Source organism: Mustela nivalis, assembly GCF_964662115.1.
Source record: "Mustela nivalis genome assembly, chromosome: 20".
Lineage (NCBI taxonomy): Eukaryota > Metazoa > Chordata > Mammalia > Carnivora > Mustelidae > Mustela > Mustela nivalis.
In genome coordinates this window covers 2,936,038-2,961,855 of record NC_139039.1, presented here as the reverse complement: position 1 = coordinate 2,961,855, position 25,818 = coordinate 2,936,038, and the positions used below count along the sequence as shown (strand labels likewise).

Genomic DNA, 25,818 nt, shown 5'->3' with positions numbered 1-25,818 from the left:
TTATTGTCATTTAATTACTTGTTTTGTAATTATTTCTGGAGATTTTCTCTGATCCTTTCTTGTCTTTGTCACTTTTGGTCTCTTTTTTTCCACTCAAAGAATCTCCTTTAATATTTCTTACAAGGCTGATTTAGTGGTTATGAACTCTTTTAAGTTTTGTTTGTATAAACTCTTTATTTCTCCTTCTATTCTGAATGATAGAATATTCTTGGCTGGATAGAATATTCTTGGCTGCATACTTTTTCTCATTTAACATGTTGAATATATCATGCCACTCCTTTCTGGCCTGCCATGTTTCTATTGAGAAATCTCCAGGTAACCTTATGGGTTTTTTCTCATAAGTTAAGGACTTCTTTTGTCTTGCTGCTTTTAGAATTTTTTCTTATCATTATATTTTGCAAGTTTAATTACAATATGTCTTGGTGTTGGCCTGCTTCTGTTGATTTTGATAGGAGTTCTCTGTGCCTCCTGGAGCTGAACATCTGTTTCCTTTCCCAGGTTAGGGAAGTTTTCAGCTATTATTAACTCAAATAAATTTTCTGTTCCCTTTTCTTTCTCTTTTTCTGTGACTCTTATAATACAAATGTTATTACATTTGATGGAGTTAACTGAATTCTCTGTCTATTCTTGTGTTGCATAATTCTTTCTTTCTTTTACTCAGCTTCATTCTTTTTCATTATTTTATCCACTATGTCACTAATTAGTTCCTCTGCTTCTTCCAGCCTGCTCTTCATCAAGGGTGTCTTTATCTTGTTTATTATACTCCTCATCTCTTATCAATTCTTTTTAACTCTTTTTTCTCGGTTGTAGGGGTCTCACTGATGTTTTTTATTTCTTTCTCAAGCCCAGTGTGTGTCTTTATGAGGATTGCTTTAAATTACCCATCAGGCATCAGGGTGCCTGGATGGCTCAGTCAGTTGAGCGTCTGATTCTTGATTTTGGCTTAGGTTGTAGTTTCAGTGTGAGACTTACAGTGAGAGTAAGCCCTGTGTTGTTCTGCATTGGGCATCGAGTCTGCTTGGGATTGTCTCTCTCCCTCTCTCTCTGTCCCTCCCTCCCCACTCCCTCCCCAAAAACAAAAATGAAAACAAAACAAAACAAAACAACTCCATTAGGCTTATTACTTAGTCTGTTACTTACATATCTGGCGATGACCTTACCTTGTTCTTTCATTTAGTATAAATTCCTTCATCTTCTCATTTTGTATAAGTCTCTTCCTTCTTCTTAGAAAAGCCAGTTATGTCACCTGCTTAAAGATAATGGCCTTATGAAGGAAAGGTCATATTGTGCCCAGGGCTTGGCACTTCAGGGAGTGTCTCCAGTGTGTGCTGTATGAGCTGTGGTGTTATGTTTTGGTTACTATATCCTTCGGACCAGTTGTCTGCAGAGGCTTTCCTTGCCTGTAGTGGGCAGTGTTTGGTCCCTGGCCTAAATGTGGTGAGTTTTGACTAGACGTGCTCTGGTTTACTCATGGAATGAGGCCTAGTATTCCTTTCAATAGAACTGAAGCCCTGTAGAATGCTTGGTCAGGAGCCATGGTGTGGACAGGGGTTTCTGCTAGTCTTCTGTGGAAGGGGACCACTGCACTGGGATTGCAGCAAGCTTTTCTCAGAAGGGAAGTCCCACCAGAATGCAGAGGTGTGGCACTTGGTGTAAGGAAGTTAGGCAGCCAGTGACAGCCCTGCACTGCTTCGCACAGGTGGTTCTGTGTTTGTGCTGAGAAGCCAGGGAGAGAAATGGCACTGGCCAGCTTCTTTCTCCCTGGAATAGTGTCTCCATGAATGCTGCCTCTTACAAAGAGTAAATAATCTCTCCACTTCATGCCCTAGGTGCTCTTCAAATTGCTATTTCCATGCTGTACAACTGTGGTTGTTTGTCTGCCTTTTCTTTAGGAGTTAGGCAGTGCCCTCCATGCTCTATCCAAGCCAATCCCACTGACCTTTAAAACTTCAGGATTTAAGCTCCACTGGTTGCATTAGCTCATATAATTCAGCCCCTCTCATTTTCCAAGCCAATCGCTTTGAGAAAATGTTCTCTTTGTGTGTTCCCCTGTGTGCTCTTCTCTCTCTTGCCCTTCTCTGTGATCATGGCTCTCTCCTCTCTGCAGAGCTCAAGATCCATTTCTCTTCTAAACTATATCTCCACACTTCCTACTTTCTTCAGTATTGCCTCTTCTCTCCCTTTAGTTGTGGAGTTTGTTCTGTCAATCTTCAGGTTGATTTCTGGGTTATTTAGGATGATATGATCATTATCTAGTAGTGTTCATGGGGCAAGATAAGCGTAGAGTCCTTCTACTCTTCTACTGCACCTTCCTCTACCTTAACAGACTCTTACCTATAGAGAACAAACTGATGGTTACCAGAGGAGAGGTGGCTGGGGGCATGGGTGAAATAGGTGATAGGGATTGGGGAGTGCACTTGTGATGAACAGAGACTGTTGTATGAAATTGTTAAATCACTGTAAAGTACATCTGAAACTAATAGAACCCTGTATATTAACTATAGTGGGCTTAAAATAAAAAATCAAATGAGAATATTTTTAAAAAGTATAGTCAGTTCCAAGTAAACCTATTGCCATAAGTTGTTTTCGAATTTTCCCTACCCACTTCTTCCACTTTGAAAGATGATGTAAATTCCAGAGTCTTGTCTAGCATCACAGTCAGGGCGGACCTAGCATTTGGGGAAAGTACAAGAGCTCTAGTTGTTCTCTGTCCTACAGTGGCACCTAGTGAGAAGAGCAATTTGTTTAGTCCTTGGGTGTGGACTTCTCTGCACCCTGGTGCTTGCATGGGTGAATTCATTGCTATTTCAGTATGGGCTATAGGACCCACACTCCTATCTCAACTAAGAGACACTTTTCATATGCCCTCAAATAAGACCACCGGCTTTTCTTTAAGTGCATGTCCCCATTTCTTTGTTTCTATCTACACTATCCCCTCTATTTGTAAAGGTCTTCCCCACTCAATAATCTTGTCTCAGAACATTATCTAATCTTGAAAAAATTCGTAAGTTCTGTCCACAGTGGGCCCTTATGCCTGTATGACTGTGGTCCACCCTTGTGAAGTCACAAGTGTCCTCTTTGGTCCAGGCGTATGTAAACTGTCCAGAATCTATAGGTACTTGTGCCCCAAAACTACTTTTACATTCAGTTTTTAGCTTGAACTCACCATAGGCAAGGTAAAAAAAAATCTGACTGGGGTTATGACCAATACATATAAGAACAGAGTCAAGAATCAAGAGGCCTACTCCCCAGTCCCTATGGCTGCCACTTAACAAGCTGTGTGGTTGAATGAGTCTCTCAGCTTTTCTGTACCTGTGTTCCTCACCAGGATAATGATGGAGTGGGATTAAAGTAGTAAAGGCCTCTTCCAATATTAAAATCAGTGGAGACAGCTTTCTAATGGCCCCACCTCTCCTCTGAGCTCTTCCCTCAAGTGAACTTGTAAGTGTTACACTCCATGTAAGTGAACTTGATTTATGTTTTCACTGTGAAGCACATCTGTGCTCAGGGAAAAGTAATTACCTCACTCTGGATGTGCTCTGTGGTTTGAGTGTGCTTTAAATAATTGAATGAGAGAGTGAAGAAAGAAAGAAAATGAAAGAGAAATTAGTTTACCTACAAAAAAATTAAAAAGAAAACATTTGTACACAACTGGAAATCTATAGTGTATTAGGGTTCATTCTGTGGTATTAAATCAGCATATTAAATTACCTTCACCAATTTATTGGATTGTATATATACAATTGGATATATATGATATAATATATATATAATTGTACATATATACAATTTAACATAATATCTTCATAATATTTTTTACTTTCAATCCATATACAATTGGATTTTCATCTTCTAAACTGATTATGGAAATACCACCTCTTGCAAGAAGCTCTGTGATCTGTCTGAGTCAGAAATAATCTCTTTCAGGGGTGCTGGGTGGCTCAGTTGGTTAAGTGTCTGCCTTCAGCTCAGGTCATAGTCCCAGGGTCCTGGGATCAAGCCCCACATCAGGCTCCCTGTTCAACAGAGAGTCTGTTTCTCGCTCTCTCTCTCCAAAAAAAAAAAAAAAAAAAAAGAAAAAGAAAAAAAAAACTTTAAAAAAGCAGAAAGAATATCTTTCTGCTCAAAACCTCTTACTATGTTTTATATATGTCATGTCACTCACTACATATTTTGTATTTTGTTTATTGTGTCCTTTTGTATTTTACCTTCTAGTCTCTAAGGGGCTCAACTATGAAAGAGACCAAGTTTTATATATTAGAAAATAACCACAGAATCTAATGCATGGTAGTGCTCAAAATATGTTTTTTCAATGAATAAAATGATAATTGCATTAGTCAGCTTTCACCATGATAAGATGTGTAAAACAAAAGAGCCAGTGGAATACAAACATTTATTTCTCTCTTAAAGTTCAGGGCCTGTCAGGTAATCGTGCTTTGGGCTGATGTTCACTTCAATTCTGCTCCATGTGACCTTCCTCTGGGACTCACCTGAAAGAGATGCATTTTTTCTGGAATGCTCACTTCTATTGTTGGATAGTTAGAAGAAGGTTGGCAGAAAATCCAGAAGCTTCTTCAAACATCTATTTGGAAGTAGGAGTCACTACTTGCCACTCTACTATGCCAAAGCCAGTCACCCAAGCAAACCCAGCTTCACTGGGAAATACACTTCTCCTAGGTGGGACAGGTTCAGAAGTGACAGAATGTTTACCGAAAAATAATATAATTCACAACAAAGACAGTGAAGGATACAGAATGGAAAATAAGCAGTTGCACAGATCTCCAGTATTCTGACAATAGTATCACCACGCTAAGTAAGTGCATTCAAAAAGCTCTTTCACATTAATTTTCCATCCTTATATACTTTCTAGTTAGGAAGTTGTTGTATATAGCTCTAGCCTGGATGAAAAATATACATAGATGAAGTAAAATTCAGATAAGCTATAGAATAACATGCAGGTTTTCCCCCAGGAGACTAAGAATGAACAGTTCCTTTCTATTTCTGACCTAGGTCTAGAGGAAAAAATGGATAGAGCAGTCTTAATGAAGTTCACTAAGTGAAGAATTAATGAATTAATGAAGAATTAATGAAGTAAATTTATAAGGTTTTTTGTCTTTTTGAGATATAATTTTGCATATCATAAAATTCACCTATTTAAAGTATATAATTCAATTCAATGGTTTTAATATATTGAAAGATGTGTGTGACCATCACCACATTCTAAATTTAGAGAATTTTCCTTCTCAAAAAGAAACAGGTACTGATTAGCATTCTCTGCTTATGACCCAACCCCTAACCTTAGGCAACTACTGACCTACTTTCTGTCTTATTAGATTTGCTCACTCTGAACATTTCATAGAAATTGAATCATATGGTATGTTTATACAACGGCTTTCTTCCACCTAGCATCTGTTTTCAAGGTTTGTGCATGCTATATCAGTACTTCATAATTTTTCATGACTGAATAGTATTCCACTGTGTGGATATACTACATTTTGTTTATCTGTTTATCAGTTAATGAACATTTAGGTTGTTTTTACTTTTTGATTATTATAAACATTTGTGTATAGTTTTTTTTTTTAAAAAGAACTTTTTTCTTTAAAGATTTTATTTATTCATTTGACAGAAAGAGAGGTCACAAGTAGGCAGAGAGGCAGGCAGAGAGAGGGGGAAGCAGGCTCCCTGAAGAGCAGAGAGCCCAGTGCAGGCCTCAATCCCAGGGCCCTGAAACCATGACCTGAGCCAAAGGCAGAGGCTTAACCCACCGAGCCACCCAGGCACTCTGTGTATAGGTTTTTGTGTGGACGTATGTTTTCATTTCTCTTGGGTACATATGAAGGAGTATTTTCTTATGTTCTATGGTTGTCTTTTTTTTTTTTTTTTTTTTTTTTGGCTTTCATGATGGTTTCATAGAATGAAGTGCTTTTGGCCTAGCTCTTAAACTTTACTCCTTTCATGCCAATGCATCTGCACTGCTTTAAGATGCTAGACTGAGTGCTGAAGACTATTACTTCACATATCTTGACTTCTCTGTTCATTTTGCCAGCAAAGGAAATTATATTAGCACTGGCTGAGACGACCTTCTTAAACAAACATGAACCCCACTTCCTCTTTTTGTGTACCAGTTACACTTGAATGAGCCTTCAACAACTGGGTGAGCCACGATTCAGTTGTGGCTTGAGTGGAAGCCCCTGGAACAATGTCTGCTCTCACTGAGGTAGAGCTCTAGAAAGAGCTCTTAACTGAAATTCAAGGTCATCAATGCCTTTCAACTTAAAGAAGAAGCATCACTGCCAATTCTCCTCTGGGTCATATCACCATGAGAATTTGTTTTCTGTTGTATTAAGAATTATTTAACTCTTCACATTTAGTCTCAAATAATTTAATTTGGAAAGGCAGAGTGGACTTTGCGTGGACTTTAAATCAAGCATCTCCCTTGGAATGGCACAGAGGTACTCGAGAGAGCTTCATTATTTCCAGTTAATGTTCCATGACCATGCCTGTGTATTCTCAATCCTCTGATCTAAAACTTAAAGATATGGAATAGCCTAATGGAAAATGCTAAACCCATAAATTTCCAAGCATGAATGTGACTTTCTAAACCTGAAATCCCTTGAGAGGCCTTTGTTTCCAATATGCAAGAAGGCTGTTGTGTGCAAAGCCTGCTTTTAGTTTCAGGCAGTCTTTCTGTTAGCAAATTGTAAGCTTGTGTAGAGCTATTACAGGTCAAATGTTCTTAAATTCATTAATAGAACTTACTGGAAGGCCAGAGAATTTAGAACAATTTATGGAGATTTCAGAGCTGTCAGATCTACTGTGGACAAAGTTAAAGATACTAGTTTCATCACCCTTGCTTCCCAATTTCCTCTTTTAATATATTGAAACTTATTTAAAAACATGAAGTTGTATGCAAATAACCAAACCCTGGGATAAGTGACAATCCTTATTGTCTCGGGTAGAATTTCCCAGAAGAAGTCTTGAGATAAAAATGGACTCCCAGGAGGTTTATTGGGTATGCTGTCAGGAACCATTCTCACAGGAAAGGGAAGGATGTGGCCTCACACTCTATTCTCACCATATGGGATGTGATCTTAACCCTACTTATAGGCTGAGGTAAATAGGTGAGGAAGGGTTAGGTTTTGATGGGGATACATACCCTGTGAGTGGAGGTCTCAACACTCTCTTCAAGTAAGGGGGCACACTGCTATTAATAGGGAGGGGGTAGCCCACTTCTATAGCCCCAGAGGGCTCAGAGAGTTAGGAATTTGAAGACTGAAAGAGAGGCTGAAATCAACTCAGATGTCCTTGGCTGGAAGTTTCATCTTTTTTGGAGGTCTGCTGTTCTCACAATTAGTTCCTAAGCCTGGTAACCTCCTTTCTCTATTTTCTCTATCTAGCATTTGAGACCCTATTGTATGGTATGCTTCAAAATGGTCCGCTTGCCTCCACATTTGGCTCTCATTTGCCTGTAAATTGCTTCCAGGTTTCCCTTATCTTTTCCAGAGTGTCAACCTATCTTATTAATAGCTACTGAATTACATTATAGTTACAACTTTCCAAACTGTGGACACATCTGGTACTTTATACCAGTCACTGCATGTCTTCCCACTGGTATACCATTTCAATTTGCTCCTGGTGAAAGTTTTAACAATCAGACCAAATATTAGTTTCCTATGGCTGTCATAATAAACTGGATGGCTCAAACAACAGAAATTTACTCGCTCATAGTTCTGAAGGCTGCAAGTCTGAAATCAAGGTATCAGTCAAGCCATGCTTCTTCTGAATGCTTCAGGGGAGAATTCTTCCTTATGTGTCTGGTGGCTCCTGAAATCTCTTGGCTTACGGCTTTATGACTTCATACTTTATGCCTCCAACTTCCTTATTTCTCCCTGTCTTCTTGTTTCCCCTTTTCTCATAAGGATGTCAGTCATTGGATTTAAAGCAATCCTAAATCTAAGATAATTATATCTTGAAATCCTTAGCTAATTACATCTTCAAAGACCCTATTGTCTTTTTAAAAAAATGTTTTAATGTTTCAAGTCTTTATTTAAATTCTCACTAGTTAATTGTTAGGGTAATATTAACATCTAACACCCAGTGCTCATGATAACAAGTGTACTCCTTAATACCCACACCCATTTAGCCCACTCCACACCCACCTCTCTCCATCGATTCTCAGTTCGTTCTCTATAGTTACCTGCCTCTCTTATAGTTTGCCTCCCTCTCCTTTTTTTTCTTTCCCCTGTGATCATCTGTATTGTTTCTTAAATTCCACATATGAGTGAAATAATATGGTATTTGTTCTTCTCTGACTGACTTATTTCACTTCGCATAATGCACTCTATTTCCATCCATCTCATTGCAAATGACAGGATTTCATTCTTTTCGATGGCTGCATAATATTCCACAGTGTGTGTGTGTGTGTGTGTGTGTGTGTGTGTATAAGTATGTATATAAGTACATACCACATTTTTATCCATTCATCAGTCAATGAACATCTGGTCTCTTTCTGCAATTTGGCTATTCTTGATAATGCTGCTATAAACACTGGACTGCATGTATCTCTTAAAATCAGTATTTTTTTATTGTTTGTTAAATACCTAGAAGTGAAATTGCTGGGTCATAGGGTAGTTTTATTTTTAACTTTTTGAAGAACCTCCATACTATTTTCCAGAGTGGCTGCACCAGCTTGCATTCCCACCAACGATGTAAGAGGGTTCTCTTTTCTTTTCACCAACGTCTGTTGTTTCCCATGTTAATTTTAGCCATATTGACAGATGTGAGGTTATATCTCATTGTAACTTTGATTTGTGTTTCCCTGATGATGAGTGATATTGAACACCTTTTCATGTGCCTGTTAGCCATCTGGATGTCTTCTTTGGAAAAAATGTTCATGTCTTCTGCCCATTTCTTAACTGGATTATTTGTTTATTGGTGTTGAGTTTGATAAGTTCTTTATATATTTTGGATACTAACCTCCAATCAGATATCTTTTCCCATTCTGTAAGCTGCCTTTTAGTTTTGTTGATTATTTCCTTCACTGGGCAGAAGCTCTTTGTCTTGGTGAAGTCCCAATAGTTCATTTTTGCTTTTGTTTCCCTTGCCTCCAGAGACATGTCTAGTAAGAAGTTGCTATGGATGATATCATAGAAGTTGCTGCTTGTGTTCTTCTCTAGGATTTTGATGGTTTTCTGTCTCACATTTAGGTCTTTCATCCATTTTGAATTTTTTTGTGTGTATGGTGTCAAAAAGTCAAAGACCTTATTTCCAAATAAGGTCACCTTTTGAGGTTCTGGGCGGACATGAACATTGTGATGGGGGAGAACACTATTTAATCCACTATAGGTAGCCAGTTTGGCCAGGGACTTTTTGTGCTTTATTTACCACTGATTAGGAGCTCCTCAGTACTAGCCAGGTAGCAAGTGATTCATTTCCAAAACCTTGTATTACCTTTGTCATCCCACTCCTGATAACAACCTCATAGGTTGGATTCCCCAGGACACAGACCCTGAGTCAGAGCTCAGCCTGAAGAATGTTAATTAGGGAATGCTCTTGGTACCTGTGGAAGGGAAGAGGAAGTCAAGTTGCATCAACCTCAACCAGTCACACAGGTTGACCTGTGGTCTGACCTGTCAGAGTCATCTGGGTTTGGGCCAAACTGGTTAGATGTTTATATACCCACCTCTGTTAGTCACTGGATATGAGAAACTATGGGAAAGGCTTGAGCTTGAATGAGGTGGTTCTTTGTAGCTTTCATAAATACAACCAAATTGCTCATCCATATGTTTGAACCAATTTACTTTCTCATTGGCAACATGTGAGTCCCAGTTATATCACATTCTTGTTAAATTTGATGTCAGGCTCTAAAATTTTTGCCACTCTGATGGATATGATCCAGTTTGTTAGTTTAATTTACATTTTGTTTATTACCAGCAAATTTGAGCTCATCTCCTAAGTTGATTAACCATTCAGATTCCCCCCACCTTTTTAACTTTTTTTTACTTTTTTTTTTTTTTTTTTTACCTTTTTTAACTTGCCTTTCATATTCTCCACCCATTTTCTATTGCTTATATTTTTCTTACTGATTTTTAAGTGTTCTTATGTTCTGGCTTCCAACTCTTTTGTATTTCTATAGGTTGCAGACATTTTCTCCCAGTCTGTCTTTTATAGTGTCTTCTGTTATACAAGAGTTTTACATTTTAGTATACTCAAAAGTATTTAATGTCACCTTTGTTGATTGTATTTTTCTTTTCCCAAACCTGATGTTATAAAAGGTATTTTCATTAATCTACTCTAAGATACAAAATTTTACTTTTTACATTTGTCTTTAATATACTTGAAATGTATTTTTGTGTATGATATAAAGTTTTTACATGAATAATCCATTTTCATAAAGATAATAAGCAAAACACGTTTGAAGAATATTCATAATTTTTGACTCAGGAGTTACATTATTAAGATTTATCCCAAAGAAAGGAACAGAGATGTGTGCAAAGATTTACTAGGATGATGATCACATCATTATTTACCATATGGAATAATTGCAGACAATTATGAATTTGATTACAGTTATGTAATGTTATATAGCTATAAAAATAACACATTTGAAGAAAATTAAGTGACTTTGAAATAAATTAATGATAGGGTCTCATGTAGAAAAAGCCAATTAAAACAGTTTATATGTATGGAATGAAAAAATCACAGGGATGGAAGGTACAGTATAGTCCATGTATCATAGTCAATGATACTGTAATAGCATTGTATGGTGACGATGGTAGCTATACTTGTGGTGAGTATACAATATAGACTTGTCAAATCACTGTGTTGTACACCTGAAACTAATGTAACATTGTGTACCAACTATACCTCAATAAAAAGTCCAGTGTATAAGATCTAATATTATTTTGAAAGGAAAATGTAAATACACACAAAATAAGCTGAAAAATTATTTATTGAACCATTAATGGTTATTGTCTTTGGGTCATGAAATTAGGGATGGATGATTTTACTTAAGTTATTTTTTGACATCTATGTTTTCTACATTTAATATATTTTACTTTTTAATAAAAATTTGGAAGTTATTTTAAAATAATAATTCCAAGAATTAGGGTTGACAAAACATTCTTATGTGATTAATGAAGAATAAATAGTCTTTGTTACCTGGTACAGTGGTTAGAACAATAGAAAGCCCAAAATCTTAATGACAGGACTGAAGTCAAACATCCTGGGGCGCCTGGGTGGCTCAGTGGGTTAAGCCGCTGCCTTTGGCTCAGGTCATGATCTCAGGGTCCTGGGATCAAGTCCCACATCGGGCTCTCTGCTCAGCAGGGAGCCTGCTTCCTTCTCTCTCTCTCTCTGCCTGCCTCTCAGTGTACTTGTAATTTCTCTCTGTCAAATAAATAAATAAATAATCTTTAAAAAAAAAAAAAAAAGATTCGTCCACTTCCCCAAAAATTTAAAAAAAAAAAAAAAACATCCTGCCCTATGGTCTTCCATATTTGTATGACCACATATCCTGATCTGGAGTTCAGAAAATGAGATTACATTACACCTCAGGTTATAGGTGCAGAGGCTTGCTCAAATGATACACATTCAAGGTGATATCATAACCATTTTAAATCCAGATTTATTTTAACACAAGTAGAAATAAATATTGTGATTCAATAACTAAAATTTCATGAAGCAAATGTAGGGATTCTGGCAGTTATTAAAGACATTATCTTTTTTGAGAAGAGGCAGGAAGTTTCTTATTGCACAGAGGATGCCATATATGACTTGAAGACACTTTCTCCTGAGATTATGCAAGAAATAGGAAGTCTGGAATTTCTCCCAACACAGATAAACCACGTTTTCTCAAAAGTCAAATAAAACTTGTTTTGTTATAGCTTTCTTAAAGATGCTTTACTTTTTTTTCATCACCTGTATACAGGATGCTTTGTGGACAAAAAATTCTGGAAAAATTAATTTTTTTGTATTTTGAAAATTTTAAAAAGCATTAAAAAGTAGTAAGATTAATTAAAAGATACATTGTATCCAGAGGTATAAACAAATGTTAACAACTGACTCTCCAGTTGGGGCGCGGGGTGGGGGGGAGTTATGATTTGTAACATTTGCTGATTTCTGTGATGTAAATACTTCCACAGTGGCCAGCTTCATGCCATCATAGTGGTGTCATTGAAAGGGGAGTTGGGGAGAGATGCACAAAATTCACTCTTCCTGATTGTACCCAATAGCCATAATTAACAAATATTAACGATTTTTGCATGACATTTTCCACAAAAGAAATAAAATATTATGAATAATTTTGAAGTCCTCCGTTTCTCTCCACAGATTCATCTCCATATCTGCCTTCTCCAGAGACACTACTATCAAGAATCTGGTATGTTTTCTTTCAGACTGCATTTTCATACCTTTGTTACAATATATATGCAGTCAAAACAATAACTATGCTTTGCATATTTTGAATTTTACCTAATACTATCATATTGTTCATATCCTTCAGCTTCTTTTTCTCTTACATTATGTTTATGAAGTTTATTCATATTGATTCATATAGATGTGGTTCATTTGTTTTAAATGCTGATTGTGCTCAATTATATGAAAATATCACAACTTATTTATCCATCCTCTTATTAATGGACTTTTAGGCTGTTTCCAATTTTTGTGAATACAAGTGATGTCATAACCACTCTAGATATGTCTCAATATGTAAAGTCACAATGCCTCAAAGTGAAACAAATTAGTTTCAGGGGATGGTTATTTTCTACTTTAGTAATATTGACAAATTGTTCCCTAAGTGGTTGTGTCAATTTATACTCCTGATAGAAATATATGACAATTTCTTTTCCATATTGCCAATTTTTACTATCACAAGATGTTTTTACTTCACAAGATATCGCCAAAACCTTAGAGTATGAAGTGATATCTTATTTTAACTTGCATTTCATAGATTATGGGTTAGGTTGAACATTGCATTAGCTAGCATAAAGTCCAAGCTGCTATAACAAATATCCCCTACACCCAAATATAGTAGTTTAAAAAAGAAAGACATTTCTTCCTTGCATAGCAATCTTGTGTTGCATAGTCCGGACTAGTAAGGTGGCTTGTAGCATGCAGTTATTCAGGGACATTTCCATTTGTTATACTGCCATCACTTAGGCTATCATCCTTGTCTTTGTGGTTAGTTAGGTTGTTGCCACATACCAACTTTTGAGGAAAGATTAGAGAATTTGGGGGAAAGCAATTTCTTATAGGCATGTAAGTCAGAAGCTACACACTTTTCTTCCACTCATGTTGCATTAGCACTACTTAGTTTTATAGATGCATCCTTAGGAGGATGCTGGGAAATGTAGTCCTTGGCTCGACAACCATGTGTCTAGTAGGAAGGAAAGATGGTGGGGACTAAACAGATGTTTTTTGAACTTTTAGGCTTTAAACAGATGTTTTTTGAACTTTTGCTTCACCATCCATGACCCAGGTGGCAATACATTTTGTCCATTTTTGTGTTGTTTGCTTTTTCTTATTTATCTAAAGGAATTCATTGTATATTCTAGTTTGCCTATTTACAATAAATTTAATCACTTAAAATGTACCAGTATACATACATCAATAAAGATACCTTAAAATATTCTATTATACATTTAAAGGAACTATTTAAATAAGTCATGTCACATTCTTTTGATAAATTAAGATTTCTTCTATAAAGTGAACAATTCCCACCCATTCTAATTTTCTCTTTTCTGAAAATATGGAATCTTGCCTACTCATTTTATTTAAAATGAGGTAGACCTATATACTCCATTGACTTCGTAAAAATCAAAGTTTTATGACAAGTTTTTAGGCTAATATAAGTTTCTCAAAATTAACATTTAGAAAAATGTCATTTCTTAGATTCAATTGAATGTACTAAACCTATAAAGGAACCTGACAACATATATGATGTTGTGGCAATTTTCCTAACCACACTGAGTTTCAATTATCTCAGTTGAATTAAGGATGATATTATTTGCTCTACCTGCTATATGAGATTGTTATAAGGACCAAGGAAGATAATGTAGGGAAATGCTCTATAGAATCCAAAATTTATTTGTTACAAATAGGATTTGAGTAGCATGCATTAAATTTTATTTGAAGTCTCATAAATCTTGTTTCCAGTTCTACAGACATACTCTATATACTATCTACACATATAATCCATACTCCATATCAGGGCCTGGCTTTTGACAGTCACTACCATCTCTGGGTGTGTGTGTAAGGGCAGGCTGGAATAACAGCCATGTGGTTGAGCACATCTATGTGAGATAAGACTCTTTTGAAAATTGCTTTTATTCAGAGGTGCTCCTTTTCTAATGGCAACCTAGGAAATGCTTTCCAGATTGTTTTCAAGCTGTTCTCAGCTAAACCACATCATTTCTAGTTGTGCCTTGGATTTTCTTTCTATCACTGACTCAGGTCAACCCAGCTTGTCATTTATCACTGTTTTCACTGAGGAAAATTCTCAGTTTCTTGGAATTTTGTGTCCATCCTGTCACACACAATTAAATCCCGTTGCAGTTAGGTGGAGAGCATGTAAATGGTGTCTCCCTATCTTAGCCTGATCCATCATCTCCTCCTTCCAGTATCTCTCTGCCACCACAATTCTGCATGGCAGTCCTCAGGTGTGGCCAAGGAAAAAGAGGGCTGGTGGGGACAGAGAGGGAAATAAACAAGAATGTGCTGAAATGTGAGTTTTGCTTAATTAGTGGTAAACCAATTTTAAAAAGTTGGAAGGAATTATATCAATATGTTGAAAAAGTGAGTATATAGTAGAAGTCTCATTATTTTACTACTATATTTGAATTTCCTTTTAAAATTAGGACAATGGTGTTCTTGTGATGAAATGCAGAACAATTATTTTATGCTCTGTAGCTTACACCTGCAGATGTTAGGTATACTCCGTGGGAAATAAAATGAGAACCTAGTGATTATGTGGTGGCCAAGATGAGGGAATTAGCCAAGTGATGGTCTCTGCCTTCCCTTCTACCCAAAATGGAGTTAACATTCATTTACTTATTAACCATTTACTGAGGCACTCCTATATATTAAGAGCTATCTTTGGCGCTGGGACATGGCAGAGGTGAAAAAAGTAGAGGTCCTGCTCTCATGAAGCTTGAATGGTAGGGCATGGAGGGGTTTAAAGGGCAAGACTTAGACAAAGAGGCACATGATAATGAAAATAAATAAATAAATACAAGCATATCAGTGGCAAATGCTATGTAAAGATTTTAATGAGTGATGTGGAAGAGATTGGGGTTATCAAAAAAGATCTTTCTGAAAATGTTAATGAGTAAGCTGAGATCTGAATGATAAGAAGCAAATCGTGTAAAATCAGGTGGGAAGAACACATAGCTGGAAGTCTCAGCTAATGCAAAGGACCAAAAGTAGGGCCAAATTTAACAAGTCCCAGTTGGGACAAAGAAGAAGACCAACCGGCATGTAGTGAGATGGTGAGGGCAGATAGCAAGGAGGTGGTAGGTACGTAAGTTAGATCATGAAGATCTCTCACAAGTCCAGGGGTTTAGTCCAGATGAGGTCATTTTGGGGAACTTCTGTGGCAACGAATCAGGTATCAGGTAACTGCCACGTCTAGAAAGTTTATCTGGGTTGGTCCAAGGACAGTCTGTAGGGGTAAAGGGCAGACATTGGAAAAATGGAAGTCATTACAGAGACAATACCAAGCCCTGAAAGAATATTCTAGTAGGTATTGAGTGAATTGGTGGTGGTCTAGGTGATGAAAAGGAAATACCAGAACAAGGTAGGACAGAAATACATCCTCTAGGTAAAGATTTGGTAGGGCTACAATGGCTCTTAACCAATGCAAGCATCCCATAAGTACCAGTTCAGCCCCTCGTATCCCATACTACAGACACAAGGCAGCAAACAGGCTCCCAAACCCACTTGCTTATGTGTGGGAGCTCCAAATGTACTGAAAGGTCTGACTTTGTTGGCTAACATCCACACCAGGTCCAAGCCTAAACTTGGCAGATCATTTTGGTAGGGGCAGGGAATGTGTAACTTTACAGTACTAGAGCAGACAGAACGACAACCAAGAGGGAAAGAATTTTGCTTTTAAAGATTCAGGTTCAAATTCAAGGTTCAGCACCTTTGAGTTTGGGCACCACTGAAGCCAACCAAGGCTTTCAAGATTTTTTTGACACTGTAAGACAACCATCTGGTAAAGGAACAAAGGTAAAATTTCACTGTGAATAAGACTTGATTATGCATCCCGCAGGGAGATATGCCCTGGATTAGGTCAGGCACAAGTTGAGGCTTTATGTGTCAAGAGATATCTCAGGATAGCAGAAATTGTCCCTGCTTCAAAGGTGGCACACCACATCTAACAACAAGTTCCTTAATTTTTGTAGCCAGGAACATCTCCTGATAGCCTGAAACCCCACACTCTTCTTAGTAGACCATCCTGTCTTCTGAGTAAACACATTCCTAAACTTTCTATTTATTGTAGTAAAATTAGACCATAATCATGAGGAATTGAAATGAAGCATATTTCATAGAGATAATACATAATATTGAATTAAAATGTGTGTGCCTGATAATACACTTGAGTGTAGATAATACACTTGACTATGTACATCACATGAGGATCTTTCTACAAAAAGTTAACAACAAAATCATTTTTTTCCTATTAGAAGCTTTCATTTCTTGGTGCCTGACTATCTTATAGGCCCTGTGCTGAGTACATTTTACATGATTTCATGTCACCTCTAGTATGCTACTATTTCTAACTAAAAGTATTATATTCAAGGAATCTCAGGGTTTGGAGGGTTGTCTGATCTGACTTATATCATTTGACCTATAGAAGCTTTTCCATTAATGTAATTTTCTTCACCTCATGGGACTTGGGTAATCACTTATTTGTACTTCTCTCACTCTCTTTTTAACAATTTTATTTATTTATTTGATGAGACAGTAAGAGAGCACAGGCAGGGAGGGGGAGGAGGCAGAGGGAGAAGGAGAAGCAGACTCCTCACTGAGCAAGGAGCTCCTCACAGGGCTCAATCCCAGGACCCTAGAATCATGACCTCAGTCAAAGGCAGAAGCTTAACCAACTGGTCACCCAGGTGCCCCTGTACTTCTCTCTTTTTGAGGGGAGGATGAGGTCAACAGTTAATTAACTAAACGAAGTGCTTGTATCATAGATATTAGAGAAAAAAGGACCTTATGAGGCTTGAGCTAGCCTTCTGCCTTCGGATGATTATGCACAGGAAGGCAGGAGAGGTTAAATCACCTTCTTAATGCCACACAGCTAAAAAAATGACAGAATGAAAACTACAGTCCTGATCTTCTGGTAAGATCCTGTCACCCGGGTGGGGTGACATGTGGGGCTCCCTGCTCAGTGGAGAACTTGTTTCTCCCTCTCCTCTGCCCCTTCCCCACTTGAGCACTCTATCTCAAATACATAAATAAAATCTTAAAAAAAAAAAAAAAAGATCCTGTTACTTATTAAGGTTGCCCTCCTCCAGTCCCATCCATGGGACTGGAAGAGATTATGCTGAGTGAAATAAGTCAAGCAGAGACAGTCAATTGTCGTATGGCTTCACTTACTCGTAGAGCATAAGGAATAACTTGGAGGACACTGGGAGATGGAGAGGAGAAGTGAGCTGGGGGAAATCAGATGGGGAGACAAACCATGAGAGACCGTGGACTCTGAGAAACAAACTGAGGGTTCTGGAGGGGAAGGGGATGGGGGTTGGATGAGCCTGGTGGTGGGTATTATGGAGGGCACGTATTGCATGGAGCACTGGGTGTGGTGCATAAACAATGAATTCTGGAACCCTGAAAAGAAATAAAACAAAATGGAAAAAAAAAAGCTGAAAATTAAAAAAAAAAAAGAAAGAAAAGAAAAAGAAAAAAGAAAAAAAAGATCTTCCTCTCCTAAGCTGAGCTTCATTGTGAAAACAAGAGTTAATGTTTGTTGAGATATGGCACATTTGTGCCATTGGTTCTCCTTGACAAATTGCACTTCCAAAATATAGAGTGAAGAGGTGAAGGTAGAACAAAAAAATGGCTACTGCAAATGGTATATTGTACTTCTAACTGGCCAACTTGGAAGAATTTAGGAAAGGTGAAAAAACTAAAATCTGTAGCTCAGAATAAGCACTACCCCAAGCAATAAGATCATAACCTTATCCCAGCCCAAGCTGTAACAACATTCTACCCAGACGATGAAACAAATATGCCTCCCTCCTGCCCACCTCCTCTACTCAAGCATGTCTGTTTCGTTCCATCCCTCCTATCTGCAGATGTCCCAAACCTCAGGACAGCCGGAGGATGCAGTACAGGATTAAGAAGGGAAGGTGCTAAGGGGAACTTTCTGAAGTGTTTTTTTAAAATGCAGAAATGGTAATTAGCGTAAGGAATGCTCCTGTGTGTGTGTGTGTGTGTGTGTGTACACACGCGCTGGGGATGGAGTGCTCTTGCTGGTGACTGTGCCTGAATGCTGATTTTCTCCAACCCACTAATGAGATTTCCTGCATGGCAGAGAAATAGCCTCTCACTCCATGAAAGGAGCCAGTCCCAGACAAATCTCTGGAAACACAGAAAGGTCTAAACAAACATAGATCAGACGTTGATGGACTACAGATGTTGACATTCCCAGGAAAATGAGAAGAAAAAGGAATATTTGGGGAGAAGAAGCAGCATCTTTTGAAAGAGAGGTGAAAGCAAAGCAATACATTAAAAGACCAAGAATTGGCAGGAAAATGATCTTGTAACATACATAACCATGTCAACCAGAACATGTCAAGAAGTGATTCTGGAAGCAATAGCGAAAACATGGAGCTTTAGCAGAGGATAAAGAATCCAATCAAAGCATGAAGCTTGCTCACATCCAAGCTGTGAAACTATCATCTCCCTAGGAAAGAGGGATAGAGGCTCACATTGCACTCACCCTAGCATGATTTGTTTATAGATGAATTATATATCTGTAATCAAACATATAGATTTAACTGAAATGTTTAGCCACAACATTATACATACCTTGTTTGTTGAATTATACTTGAGTGAACCCTTTGCATTTAAAATGCTGTTAGGGAACTGGGTAGTCAGGGTGTGGTGGGGACAAGAGGAGGAGAGGTGGAGAGGTCCAAGAATAAGCAGTATTTTACATAACAAAAGACAGTCCTAGATGGGGGCTCTCTCTACATTTACTTACTTGCCGGAAAGAGGGTTATGTTGGAGTTAATGTTCTCACGTGGAAGTTTCATCAACAGATTTGAGGGTGCGCTGGTGGACTGAGTCAGTGAGTGAGTCAAATCCCTGCTCCACCCAGGAGCAAAATGACAATAGTGTCTTTCAGGGCATAGGTGTGAGTCATGCTTGAGCATCAACCTCTGCAATGCAGCACCATGACATCACCTCTACAGCCTACCATTTGGCCCACAGAACAGCTGTGGAAGCAGTGATTGAATCTGAATCAAATTCAACTCTATTAAGTTAACCTTTGCAAGGTCAACATCTGCTACTTACTTTTTGGCCAGCCAGCAATCTAGAAAATGAGTGTAGATGACTTGGTTAATGAAGCTTTAATAATAGAAATCTGAGTCCTGATTAAATTTTGCGTAGCATGTCTTTGTGGATGCTAGTATATCTTGCAGGGTTTCTCAGAGTTGTCAATTATATATCAAAAATTATAATAGCAAATGCTCTTTTAAAAAGCATCCTATAGATAATTAGCATTAAATATGTATATGAACAACTTTGTGTAAATATACATATATATCTATATATACATTTACATACATATACATGTTATAAGTACTTAAAGCTCTCGTATCTGTATATATATATGGATACATAAGCATACCTCTGTGTGTGTGTGTGTGTGTGTGTGTGTGTGTGTGTGTATACACAAAGTTCTTCACTGTAGCATTTTTTATTGCAACAATAAATCCAATAATAAATGCTCAACAAGAAGATATTTTTAATTAGATTATGGCCCATATATACAGCAGGATGTTATGGAGGTGTTGACAAGAAAAAAAAGGTGTATTAGTATAAATAATGTTATTACAAGCTATTATGAAAGAAAGATATGTGATAGAAAAAAATTTGCAGTAGAGTCCCATTTATGTAAGAAAAAGGGATATATATAAATATAAATGTATATTAAGCCTTAAACAGTCTTTGAAAAAATGGAGCAAAATAGCTATTAAGTGGGTTAGGCTCTGGAAAGAGATTTGTGGGCAGATGAAGGTAGAGAGGTGTGAGGGACAATTTTTTTTGTTAAAATGAGTTTATTTCTTAATGTACCTTCTAAAATACAGCAAACATTAAAGAAAGACAAAATAATTGCATCCAATATTCAGAGGCCAAACTGTCATTACTAAGATACTGGCTGCTGAATATATGCTGTAAAAATGGTTCCAAGTTTCCACGCATAAGGATTTAAGTGCTCCCAAAGCAATTTCACTGTTAATGTTTTTATTCTGCCATGTTTTCTCTTTAGCACCATTTTCAAGGAACTGGGGCATTCTCTTTCTAGGTATTTTCTCTCTCAATTATTCAGACAATCATTGATCTAATAACAAAAGGAAGCTATCAGTGATACTGTGTGCCAGATATTACTCATACTTGATAAATTGCATGCTCAAGGGAATAGGAAAAGAAGCGCATCAACAAAAATAGAATATAATTCACGTTGATTAAAACAATATGCGCCAAATAGTTCTTTTTTGCGGGAGAGGGAAAATAACAACATATATTAAGAAATCTAACCAGTGAACATAGGAGATCATGGCCCTCATAGGTTTTAGTTATTCAGTGGACTTTTCTCAATTGTTTTTTTCACATTAGGCATTATGCTGAGAATGAGTAGTGGGACACTATAGTGAAAGGAACAGACAAGTTAATTTTAGTATATGTGCTGCCGAAGCACAGGAACAGACAAGTTAAAACAGTAATTACAATGCAATGGAATAAGTGGTAAAGTGGAGGTCAAGGGGAAAATACATTTAGGCAAATGCAAAACAGCATATAGACATGAAAGAATGAGGTATTGAAGGAAAGGCGAGACACTGCTCTTCTTGGGTGTTGAGGACAAATATCTGTCTATTCAACATGTCCACTTGGATATCTAATAAGCATCTCAAACTTAATACACCCCAACTGAGCTTCTTATTCCTCCACTCTCCACCTCCACCAGCTTCTCCATGGTCTTCCGCTTCTTAGTTTATAGCAACCACATCCTTCAGCTGCTCAAGCCAAATGCATGGGAGTCACTGTTGAATCTACTCTATGCTCCATATACACAGTCTCAGCAAGTCTTTCTGGATCCCCTGAAAGGATCCAGAACCTGATCACAACTTGTCAGCTCTGTTGCTTCCTTCCTGGACCAAGCCTGCCATCTCTGGCAGCATTGTGCCACTTCAACATACCTGCATAGCAGACAGAGTGATCTGTTTGTATAGTGAGACAGATCATGTACTTGTCCAGACCAAACCCCACCTTGGTTCTCATCACACTCTGAGTGAAAAGCTAAAGTCCTCACTGTGATTGGTCAAGGTCCTGAATAATCTGACACTTCCCCTCTCATCAGAGAGGCTTGAGAAGGACTTACCTCCCTCACTTTCTCTTGTTGCTCTCCTCTCTCCACCCACAGGAGTCCAGCTCTTTCCCCAGCCTCACCCAGGCATGCCTGTTCTACCCCTCTAGTTTTTATTCAATGACCCTTTTCAGTAAGTCTTTCTAATCCCCCTACATAAATTACAACCTCTACTCTCATACTCTTTTTTTCAATTTCTCGTATTACATGTACTATCAAACACACATTATATTCTATGTATTTTGTTTATTATTGTGTTTTTTTCTTTATTATCTGCCATCTAAAAATCCATCTCCAGAATATAAGTTCCAGATTGATAGAGATTTTTGTTTGTTTGTTTTTGTTCACTGCTGTATCCTTAGAACCTAGAATATATTTGGAATATTATAGACTCTCTATAAATATTTACAAAATTCATGAATGAATGAGTGTGGTGAATGAGGTATGAAATGATCAAAGTTGAGACTGAAGGGATACACAAGCACCCAGCTCTTAAAGGTGCCAAGGTAAGAACTTTGAAACTCATCAAACAATAAAACACCACAGGAGCAAAAGAGGTGGTTATACCATGTGTGTCTGTGTATGATATATAAATACATATACAGTATAAAGAACGCAATGGGTGGGAGAGAGATAGGAAAAGCACATCAACAAAGGATTTGACAAAGGATTTGAATAGACATTTCTCCAAAAAGGTATCCAAATGGCCAAAAAGCACGTTAAAATATGCTCAACACTATCAGTCAATGGGGAAATGCAAATCAAAACTGCAATGAACTATATCACCTCACTAGGATGACTATAACCAAAAAGAGAAGTAATGACAGATGTTGATGAGGCTGTGGAAAAATTGGAACTCTCATACATTCCTCCTGAGATTGTAAAATGGTACAGCTAGTGTAGAAACAGTTTGGCATTTGTTCAAAAAGTTAAATATATAATTATCATATGACTCAGCAATTGTGGCTTGATAATTCATTTCTTCTTGTAACTGAATAATATTTCATTGTATAGAGGTCTTAAAATTTGCCTATTTACCTATTGAAGAACATCTCTGTTGCTTCCAACTTTTGATAATTATGAATAAAGATTCTATAAACATTCATGTGCAGGTTTTTGTATTGGCATAAGTTTGCAACTCATTTGGGTAAATGTCAAAGAGTGTGATGGCTGGATCATACGGTAGAATATGTTTAGCTTTGTAAGAAATTGCTAAACTGCCTTCTGAAGTGGTTGTGCCATCTTTACTTCTCATCAGCAGTTAATGAGTGTTCCTGCTGTTCCACATCCTCACCAGTATTTGGTGTTAGCAGTGTTTTGGATTTTAACCATTCTAACAGCTGTAGAGTTTGTTTTAATTTGTAATATCCTGGGGCACCTGGATGGCTCAGTTGGTTGGGTGTCTGCCTTTGGCTGAGATCATGAACCCAGGATCCTGGGATTGAGCCCCGAGTCAAGGTCTCTGTTTGGTGGAGAGCCTGCTTCTCCCTCTCTCACAGCCCCCCCCTCTGCTTGTGCCCCCTCTCTCAAATAAATAAATGAAATCATTAAAAAAATAATTTGCAATTTTCCTGATGAAAACATTGATGAAAAATGTTGGATATTTTGGATGCTTATTTATCATCTTTATATTTATATTAGAGTATTATATAATAAGTTTTCAGTGTCTCCAATCTAAGTATGAATTGCTTTTTTTTTTTTTTTTTTTTTTTTTTTTTTAGTCTTCTCACATTTCTAACCTTAGATTCCAGTTCATATTGGGAAAAGTGAATTCAAGTAAGTTAAGAACAGACTGTTTCTAGTACAACCGCTATCTGGTATAGGAAATCACTCACTCATGTAACATGTAAAAATTTACTCCTAGCATGAGATTGATTATAAAGCCCAGAAGTCAGTCAGTTTGCATTTTCTCCTGGAAGATAACACTAGTGGCTTTTACTACTTTCCTTCCAGGTCATATATTCTAACTTAATTTAATGGTATTTAAACATGACCAAAGACAAAGATTAGAAACTCAGAGCTACCTTTGGGTTTTCCTTCTGTTTCACCTTGCACTAATGTAATAATATAGCTATTATACCTTATAAATTCTACTTTAAAATGTTTCTGGAATCAGTGTCATTTTCTTCATCCTCACTGACAAATATTCCAATAACTTTTAAACTTTTTATTCCCTGCTATAGAGGCCTGATGTGGCAGCCAGAGGCTTCCTATTGTGATCAGAGATCTAAGAGCCCCACTTCTGCTTCACCAGACTACCTTCAATTTTTGTCTGTTTTATATATTGGATTTCACATAGACTTAATTTTTTTTCCAGAGTCCTCCAAACACAAGCAACCAAAAAAAATTTTTTTTAAACGAACCTTATCAAAATTAAAACCTTATGTGGATCGAAATACAGAACCATAAAATGAACACAATAGTAGAAAATATTTGCAAATTATGTATTTGATAAGAGTCTTATAACCAGACTATATGAAAAAACTCTTCAACACAATAAAAATAAGACAAATATTCCAATTTTTAAATGGACTCAGCAATTCCACTCCCCGATATATGTCCAAGAGAATTAGAAACATATGTTCACACAAAAACCTGTACATAAATTTTCATAGCAGCAATATTTCAAAATATCCCCAAGTGGAAACAATCCACATGTCCATCATCTGATAATGGACAAACAGAAGATGGCATAACCATACAATGGAATGTTATTCAGCTGTGTAAAGGAATGAAGTACTGATTCATGCTACAACATGGGTGAACCTTGAAAACATTATACTAAGTGAAAAAGCCAGACACAAAGGACCACATATTGTATGATTCATTTATATGAAATACCTAAAGTGGACAAATACGGAGAGAGAGAGTAAAGTAGTGGTTGCTAGTAGATGGCTAGATGGGAGAATAGTGAGTGACTGCTAACAGGTTTGGAGGTTCTTTTTGGAGTCATGAAAATGTTCTGGAATTAGATAGTAGCGACAGTTGCACAACATTGTGGATATACTGAAACCATTGGATGTACAAAAAAAAAAACACTTTAAAATGGTGAATTTCATGTTATATGAATTATATCCCAAATAAACATTGCAAGAAAAAAAAAATGATGTCTTTTAGAAACGATTATCTGGAGCTTTAGAGACAACTTTGTGATCCAGAAAATAAACAGATGGATAAAGGAGACTCTTGTGGACTTCTGCTGAGGAGGAATTTGTGAAGAATTCTTACTGCCAGACTGAGTGTCCCTCCCAGAGAAGCAGGGCTGGGCTTAGTTCTCAGGTCACCATATTCGCAGGGTAACTGCTATTGTGTGCAAAGTTTGAAAGCGCAATTGTTCAAACTGAGTGAACACAATGCTGGTGGGGCACATGAAGGCCCGCAAGAAATTATACATTGGCCAGTTTAAGGGCTGCTAACCAAATGCCCTTAGCCTGAGGTAGGGTAGAACTTTTATATGTTCTTGTAAAAGTCAGGTAGAAATGCAACTAACTACTAGAAATAAGGAAACAATGACAAAACTAATAACACCGCTATAACTATAAAAGCCCATAGGTTTCATACATCATGGGAAAATAATCTATTGATGCATTGAATGTTTTTTCTCTCATCTCCTGTGGAGTTTAGGATAGGTGATCCAATCAAACCAGCATGCGTTTGAATTCATTTCTAAAAGAAGAACACAGAGGTATAAGATTTGAGTTCAATGGCCAAAGACAAAATTTTTTTAAACATATGAGCCAATTAAAAGCTCATTACCCAGAAATACATCTGGTGGTATATGTCTTGGGAGAAAATGGTCTGACGAAACTTTTCTTGAAGCCACTCCCAGAACAATAAGAGAGATAAGAGAAGCAGTGCAAGACCCAGGCGCCAAGTGGTTGTTGAGGCAAACCTGCCATAAGATAGAAGAACTTGGAGGAAAAGAATTCAAGCGTGGTTCTCAACATACCAGTCTGCTATACATGGAGAAGTCTCCAAGTGTCAACTTCCTTAGGAGACCTGGGATTGTTGAGGGGCCCTGACTGGTAGGTAGCCTTGTCTGGATTTTCAAGTTAAGACCAAGATGACCCAGGCAGGCAGGAGGGATGAAGCGGTCCCAAAGAGACTGACATGTAGAAATTCCCTGTAGTGCACAAGTTTGAAAGGTACCTTATATCCTGTGGGTTCTGTAGGCTGACAATACTAGAGTTTTTATTTTATACTAAAGCAGTAGTATTCAA

At 37.4% G+C, this 25,818-nt stretch overlaps 1 protein-coding gene across 1 annotated transcript in view; it reads left to right on the top strand.

The window, feature by feature from the left end:
• Window positions 1-25,818, top strand: part of PSD3 (pleckstrin and Sec7 domain containing 3) — a 733,176-nt gene that overhangs the window by 59,167 nt on the left and 648,191 nt on the right. Inside the window, exon 3 of the mRNA XM_082715136.1 lies at window positions 12,331-12,379. The gene's annotated coding sequence lies outside the window, so the exon portion shown is untranslated. The remainder of the gene's footprint in view (window positions 1-12,330; window positions 12,380-25,818) is intronic.